The 8524-nt window shown below is 37.3% G+C and overlaps 1 long non-coding RNA gene across 4 annotated transcripts; it reads left to right on the top strand.

Moving 5' to 3' along the window:
* The first annotated feature begins 332 nt into the window (after nt 1-332).
* Nucleotides 333-3922, top strand: LOC110277767 (uncharacterized). 4 transcript variants are annotated; one of them, XR_008005804.1, is made up of 7 exons: nt 333-767; nt 1353-1415; nt 1770-1850; nt 1963-2058; nt 2152-2283; nt 2823-2937; nt 3164-3922. It is a non-coding gene; the product is annotated as an uncharacterized LOC110277767 (long non-coding RNA). The 4 variants fall into 4 exon arrangements; XR_008005801.1 differs by having other exon boundaries at nt 2823-2933; nt 3164-3921; XR_008005802.1 differs by having other exon boundaries at nt 333-800; nt 2823-2933; nt 3164-3921.
* Nucleotides 3923-8524: the final 4602 nt, after the last annotated feature.

The raw sequence follows: 8524 nt of genomic DNA, 5'->3' as shown, positions 1-8524 counted from the left end.
TGCCACGTTAGCACTACAAGAAAAATACCCATTCAGCCACACTTTTTTTAAGCTACATTTGAAAAGCGTAGCCTATTCATAGAATAGGCTACGCTTTTCTCCGTGTTCTCTTTTTATAAGAGAATAAGAAACACAAGTGTGGCATCATTTAAAAAGTGTAGCCTAAGATATAATAAAAATCACTTATAAAGCGTAGCCTTATGTTAATATCTATAGGTACAATTTTCATACCAAAGGAAACGCTTTTAAAGAGTAGCATATTTATTAAGTTTTGGGTAGGCTTTAAAAGCGCTGCCTATTGTAAAAATGCCAAATACACATGTATAGTACACTTAGTGAATTTTTTTTGTTTCTTTATTTCTTCTCATCATCGAAGCCCTGCACTCTATCTTCTTCGTCATTCCTTCTTTCCTACCAGAGCACCAAATAACAAAACCCTAGCCGCTTCTTCAATCTCCCCGTCATTGTGCCTTCCTTTGTCGTGCGCCACTGTCATCGTCTCACTCGTCTGCTCATCGTTCTTAGTCGTGCTCTGCCGCCGTTCATCCATCTCGCAGCTATTCCTTGTAAGGTTGTGAAAACCCTAGCCTCCACCGCGCCGCGATCAATTTCACCGCCGCCGCCCGTCGCGCTCAAGATCGTCACTAGGTTCGTCATTCTCGAGGTCCCTCGATCCCTCGTTCGTCAATGTTTGCTTTCCAGTCCTGTTTCGCAGTTCTTCGCCGTCGTCCGTTGTCGTGTTTGTCGCCAGCTCACCGTCTTCGAAGGTCCATGCTCTGTTCGTGGCTCACTGTAATAGTGTAATGACATTTGTTTGGTTTTTTGCTCTGTTCCTAAGGGTTATTGATCTTTGAATTATTGTTGAATGATTTATGTTTTTAATTTTTCATTCATTGATTAATTGATTGTTGATTAGCTCTTACTGCTGTTTATGATTATTAATTGTAAATATGCTACTGTGCTGCATTCATTGTAAATATGCTGCTGTCCTGTTGTTCTTTGTGCTTTTGTGACTTAATTGTGATTAGATTGTGCTGTTTGTGATTTTTTCATCCTATATTATTGTTAGTTAACTGGTTTTAATTTTGTTCCTGGGGTTTCAGTTTCTTCTCCAAACTCCCCGGTTGCCTTTGCTCCCTCTGTCTTGGTCCAGAGATTCCGTCTCCACAGGTTGTTTTATTACTATTTTATTTTAATTAACGAGATTGAAGTGGATACACTGTTTGATTAACTACTTTCTTGTGTATAAAATTTATTATGTTAATTCTATGGTAACTATTCTTTTTTATGTATCTTTGTATATGGTAACTATGATTAACTATGTTCTTGAAAATTTATGTGCCTTCATGCAGAAACCTGAAGAAGGATCAGTCAGTCATAGAGTACAGTAATTGGCAAAGTACAGGTTTCTGAAGGTATCATTTTCTGGATAACCTATTCATTGGTTATATTTGCTTAAACTTGTGATACTTTTCTCAGTTGGTGACATTCTCCTTGTTTACTGAACACTGAATGCTGATGATTTGGAAGCAATGTGGGTTTGCTTAAGAGGAAATTGTGTAATAGATGATACTATTCCACATTGAATCTTAACACACTCCATCTCACACTTACTTTCACTCTCTCAAAGCTTCAAACTTTAACATCTCTATTAGAAGGGAACTCATTTCTCTAATCTCCAAGGTCCCTTTTGTGAAAAGATCACATTTTTAAACTCATCAAATATTGGGTTGCTTCCCTTTTTAATTATTTTATTTTTTCTTTTTCAGTTTTCTTGCAGCTTGGATCCACTTGTTTCTTACCTTTCTATCAACTATCTAGACCGGTTCTTGTCCAACCATGGGATACTGGTAAAGGAACCAAATTTCTTATTATTTGGATGATCCTATGATCTTATGTTTTCATATTTTATTTTTGAATATAGAAGAATAAGATAGATTCTAATTCCTTAAGATCTAACAGAAACAAAAGGCATGGGTCCTTCGGCTGCTTGCAATTTCTTGCATTTCTTTAGCACCCAAGATGATAAAGCCAGGGTACTCTGCCATTGATACTCAGGTATATTCTAATTTAATTAATTTTGTTTTGTTCTTGTGATATATTCATTGAAACTTGTAATAGAAAGGGATGGCTTAGTTTCTAATTTGTCAGAAGCCACAAGAAATATTCCTGCTCCATTTGATAACTTCACCACCCTGCAAACTAAGTTTAACAATGCTGGACTTGATCTCAATTGAAGTAAGTAACCAAACAGTTTCTCCTGGACAGATTGATTATGCTGAGGTGAGTTCTTGTGTTCAATTAATTTGGTATAGTTTAATTACATATTCAACTTAAAAAACATTCAGTCAGTTAATATATTATTAGATATTTACAAGTGATGTGCAATATGATTATTGCTAAAGATATCCTAGTTGTATAATTGGTCAGGGAAATTGGATTTTCTTTTATTGCTGTTGTCCTAATTCTTTCTATGGGTGGTCCTGGGAGTTCATTGGACGATTTAACATGATTATGGTTATAAATATTATTATAAATAACAATGTTGGACAAATTTTCAATATAAATAACTTTTTGAGACATTTCATACTTGGATTATATATTTCTCATATGCATGTAGTGGAATTTGCGGTACACATATATAGAGGGAGTAACGCAAACTGAAAGAATACCTATGCAACTCAAAATGCTGTTTTTTATGCCCTGACTGCATTATAACTTGTGAATTTCATTTTCTTTTTGATATTCAATATTTTGACACATTGCCATGGTTTATAATCTATTGATACTTGCCTTTTTCATGCTTAATCTGTGTGATTTAGAGATATTTTAGAATTGACTAAGGCTTTTAACGTGAAAGAGGCTGAGGCAAAGGCATATATATTTGAGATCCAGATTACTTTCCTTTCTCCAATACTGAATGAACTGCAAAAGTGAGTGAGTATGGTCTTAACACTTCTCTTTTCAAATGATTGTTTTCTTAATTCCAAATTATTGGTTAAGCATATCAAGTTATGCAGACATAGAACCATTATCTAATGAATAGCTAGGATTTTGCACCTAAATAGAATAGCTAGTGTTCTTTATCTTTTCTCCCATAACTCCTTTCCTTTCACGTGTTAGTGTCCTTATGTTTGCTAATAAAATCATTTCTTCCCACCAGACTTCAATTGATGCTGCAAACTATGACAATGTGATGTTATTGGGTGGAACGTGTGAGTGTCCTTATGTTTGCTAATAAAAGCATTTCTTCCCACCAGACTTCAATTGATGCTGCAAACTATGACAGGGTGATGTTACTGGGTGGAAGAGCGCTAGAGTATCTTGCTCATGATCCTCTTGTGGCACTGGTGATCAAGTTTTTCAGTTCTGGAAAAACACTTGCTTCCATTTGCCTCGGACAGTTGATTCTGGCGGTTGCAGGTGTAGTTAAAGATCACAAGTTTACCGCTTTTTCTCCTGCTAAACCAGCACCGGTTGTCTCTGGTGCTCATTGGGTTGAACCAGACACCATGGCAACAACAGTGGTAAATGGTAATCTCATTACTGCCGCCACTTATGAAGGGCACTCTGAATTTATTCAGCACTTTGTAAAGACACTAGCAGGCAACATAAGTGGCTCCAACAAAAAAAAATCCTCTTTCTTTGTGGGGTATGTTCAAATGATTTTCAGGCACACAACTGATAGGAACTTAGTACTCAGGGCACTAAGGTCTTTGTTTATTCTCTTTTCTTTTATTTATTTTAATTTTAGACTTAATTTGTAATCCTCTTTATATTCATTGATACATGGAAATTAGTAGTTTAGACTTTAGACATGTTTCATTTTTTTCTCTGTTGTTGAATGATTGTTCAATTGGATAGTTGGATCTATTGTTTTATGTACTAATATACTATAGCATTATAATGCTTGTGAATCTTTAGAATGTATTTACTGTGCTTTGCTAGAATATTTTTTAATTTAGCATAATTGTGTATTTATTTTTATTTTATAATATTTAACTCATTTAATTAAAAATACAGAATTATATATGTAATCAAATTATTAAATATTATATTGTACACAAAATTATTAGAATATTATATATATATATATATACAGAAAATTAAAAAAAAATAATGAGGGACCTAAGGCTACACTTATAAAAAGTAGCCATGGTATACAATGTGGCTACGTTTTACAAGTGATGCAGTAGCTCTGAAAAGTGTAGCCTATTCCTTAGAATTATGGTAACTATTAGTGCTGAAAAGCGTAGCCTTAGGTTCTGAACAGCATCACTTAAAAAGCGTACCCTATTCTCAAAGGCGAGAAGCGTAGCCTTTGCTACAGAAAAGCGTAGCCTTTGAGAATAGGCAACACTAGTATAGGCATCGCCTACAAAAGTGTCTCCGAAGCTTAAAAAGCGTAGCCTTTTCCTAAGGCATCATTTTTTTTTTTGGTTTTGGCTACACTTTTTAAGTGTACTTGAATGGGTGTTTTTCTTGTAGTGTAGTTACATTAACGTGGAAACTAACATGGAAGGAAAGGGAAGCTCCAACGTTAGTGGTAAAAGTGAACACCACTAACGTTCCAAAAGGCCACACATAGCCACGTTAAGAGTCACGTTAATTCAATTAACCTGAACTCTAACGTGGAATAAAGAAGAGATCGCCAACGTTAGTGACACTCACCTTTGTCACTAACGCTGGATCAGGCCAAGATTGCTTACGTTAGAAGTCATGTTAAGACCACTAACGTGAATGGTAACATGGAGAAATGAATGATGGGCCAACGTTAGTGACACAAACCTTTGTCACTAATGTTGGAGATGGCAAGCACAACCACGTTAGTGGTCGCGTTAATGCCATTAACGTGAGGCACTAACATAGAAAGAAGGGGCGTTTTGAAGCGTTAGTGACAAAGGTGAGTGTCACTAATGCCCTCGAGCTTGGGCATGCCCACATTAAGGGCCACATTAGTTACACTAACGTGGATCATTAACGTGGGAAAGAGGGACAAGGAGTAGCGTTATTGGTAAAAGCGAGTGCCAATAACGCTTGCGAAGGGCTAAGAGGGTACGTTAGTGGTCACGTTAGTACCACTAATGTTGAATGTTAACGTGGATCAACTGGTTTGGAACGTTAGTGACAAAGTTATCGTCACTAACACTTTCAAATCCAAGTTTACACCTAACGTTAACGCCACTAACGTCCTCACTAATGTCCTTCCATGCCTGACTCACATTCTTTCTACAAGTAAAACTGAGCCCACTGAAGACTGTAACTGCTTCAACTAAAGATCAAGGGGCCATATCCAAGACTTGAAGAGCTAACCAGAAAATCAAAAGAGTAGTATATATAGGAAGTAGTTTTGAACTAGAAAGGAGGCTAGGCATTATTGGGAACTACATTCTGTATATTTACTTTTCCTGCAAATTCTAGTTTACTTTTCAGAATGCACTCTTCTCTATCATCTTCCATTTTCAGAGCTATGAACAACTAAACCCCTTTTCATTGGGTTAGGGAGCTCTGTTGTAATTTGATAGATCAATTATAGTTTTCATTCTTATTCCTATTTTTTTCTCTTCATTTACTAGAAAGCTTCTGATCTTAAATCAATTGGTTAGTTGTCTTGGAAAAGAAACTATCCATAATTGGATCTCCTCTGAGCCTCAGAAAAGGGATGAGGAGATCATGCTAGAATTGCTTTCTCATGTTGGCTGGGTTCAGCCGCCTTTGTGGTTGGACCACTGGCTTGGCGTCACCCTCCAATAGGATCTTGTGCATGCATCTGGCTGGGCTAATGCCCTTAAGATCACTGATGGACCTGCGGTGGTCCACAATACAACACTTCTATTTAAGTGGTGGTGGCACTTTTCAAAGAAAAAGTGTCTGTTATGGAAAAATGTGGTATGCTCCTATAATAATATGAATCCCAATGTGATGTTATCCAATCAGTCAATACCTACAAGAGGGAGTTTGTCTTGATCCAGAGAATGCAACATCTCCTAAGCCCAATGAATCCCCCATTTCTGATCTTACCCATTCTCTTTACCTTCTGTCATTTACTTTTATGTTCATCTCCCCAAATCTCCATTTAAGATTCTGTAATTTACTTTCTGCAATTTATATTCCGCCATTTATTTACAGCATTTACATTTTCTGTTATTTGCTTTTTCGCCATTTAATTTTCTGTAATTATCAACTCAACTTCTGCTTAGCTCAACTAGAATATTTCTCCAATTAAAGTTGCTTGACCAATCAATTCCTGTGGGATTCGACCTCACTCTATTGTGAGTTTTTACTTGACGACAATTCGGAATACTTGCCGAAGGGAAATTTGTTGAGAGACAGGTTTTCGTGCATCAACTTTATGGCGCCGTTGTCGGGGATTGATTTTGTATCGACAATGATTAAGTTGGAGGATAACTAGATTGAGCAATTTTCTTTGTTTTGATTATTTCATTTTAGTCATTTACTTCCAGTTTAGCTATTTTGTTTCCTTTTTCTTTCTTCTTCATCTGTTTTCCTTGCTATCTACAATTTAATTCACTAACCCACTAACTGTTTGATACATTACACCACTCACACTAACAACCATTCTAACAAGAGTAATTTCTTCATTTATTCTCTTTCTTGCTTTTTACTTTGTTGGTTGTATGACAGGTAGAAGAAGCAGAGCTTCAACTTCCTTTGATTCTGAACCTGAGAGGACCTTCCTTAGAATAAGGAGGGAAGCAAAAGAGAAGAGAGTAGTTAGTGTTAAGGAAGAGAAGGAGTATTTTGAAACAGACATGGAGGAGAATATGGAGAACTACCATGAAGAAGAAGCTCACAACCATGCCAGAGAAGGCCCAGTGAATCATGCTGGGCAAGAGAGAAGAGTTCTAGGCTCTTACATTAACCCAAACCCAGGAAATTGTGGAAGTAGCATTCAAAAGCCAACCATACATGCCAATAACATTGAACTAAAGTCCCAGCTTATCACCCTCGTTCAGAACAACTGTGCATTCGGAGGAAGTGCCCAAGAAGATCCCAATCAACATCTAACCACCTTCCTAAGGATATGTGATACTGTGAAGTCTAATGGTGTTCATCCTGAGACCTATAGACTGCTTTTGTTCCCATTTTCACTCAAGGATAAAGCATCTAAATGGCTGGAATCTTTCCCGAATGAGAGTTTAACAACGTGAGAAGATGTGGTGAATGAATTCTTGGCGAGATTCTACCCTCCTCAAAAAATCAACAGGTTGAGAGCTGAGGTACAAACCTTCAGGCAACAAGATGGTGAAACTCTCTATGAGGCATGGGAGAGGTTTAAGAACTTAACAAGAAGGTTCCCACTAGACATGTTCAATGAATGGGTACAACTACACATTTTCTATGAGGGTCTTTCTTATTAATCAAAGAAGGTAGTAGACCACTCATCCAGGGGATCTCTAAACAAGAAAAAAGACCATTGAAGAAGCCATAGATGTCATCGAGATTGTAGCTGAGAATGACTACTTCTATGCTTCTGAAAGGAGCAACACTCGAGGAGTGATGGAGCTACACCATATGGATGCACTGCTGGCTCAAAACAAGATAATCACCAAGCAGTTAGCTGACCTTACCAAGAAGATGGAAGGAAACCAAGTTGCAACAGTCACCACTTCATCATCAAATCAAGAAGGAGTAAATACAGAAGAAGGGAGTGACTGGGAACAAGCCAACTATATTGGGAACTGATGAGCGGATAATTTGTACGCTTTTTGGCATTGTTTTTAGTATGTTTTTGGTATTATCTAGTTAGTTTTTAGTATATTTTTATTAGTTTTTAGTTAAAATTTACTTTTCTGGACTTCACTATGAGATTGTGTGTTTTTCTATGATTTCAGGTATTTTCTGGCTGAAATTGAGGGACCTGAGCAAAAATCTGATTCAGAGACCAAAAAGGACTGCAGATGCTGTTGGATTCTAACCTCCCTGCACTCGAAGTGGATTTTCTGAAGTTACAGAAGCCCAATTGGCACGCTCTCCACGGCGTTGGAAAGTCGACATCCTGGGCTTTCCAGAAATATATGATAGTCCATACTTTGCCCAAGATTTTATGGCCCAAACCGGCGTGGCAATTCGGCCTCAATATTTCCAGCGTTTAACGCTGGAACTGGCATGAAACTCGGAGTTAAACACCCAAACTGGCATGAAAGCTGGCGTTTAACTCCAGAAAAGGTCTCTACACGAAATTGCTTCATTGCTCAACCCAAGCACACACCAAGTGGGCCCGAAAGTGGATTTTTATGTCATTTACTCATCTCTGTAAACCCTAGGCTACTAGTTTTCTATATATAGGACCTTTTACTATTGTATTTTCATCTTTTGATCTTTGGAACCTTTTTCTTTAGATCTTTTGATCACTATGGGAGGCTGGCCATTCGGCCATGCCTAGACCTTATGCTTATGTATTTTCAACGGGGGAGTTTCTACACACCATAGATTAAGGTGTGGAGCTCTGCTGTACCTCGAGTATTAATGCAATTACTATTGTTCTTCTATTCAATTCCGC

This window comes from Arachis duranensis, chromosome 2 (assembly GCF_000817695.3).
Source record: "Arachis duranensis cultivar V14167 chromosome 2, aradu.V14167.gnm2.J7QH, whole genome shotgun sequence".
Taxonomy (NCBI): Eukaryota; Viridiplantae; Streptophyta; class Magnoliopsida; order Fabales; family Fabaceae; genus Arachis; species Arachis duranensis.
Note: the sequence above shows the minus strand (reverse complement) of the source record. Positions and strands in the feature narration are given on the sequence as shown.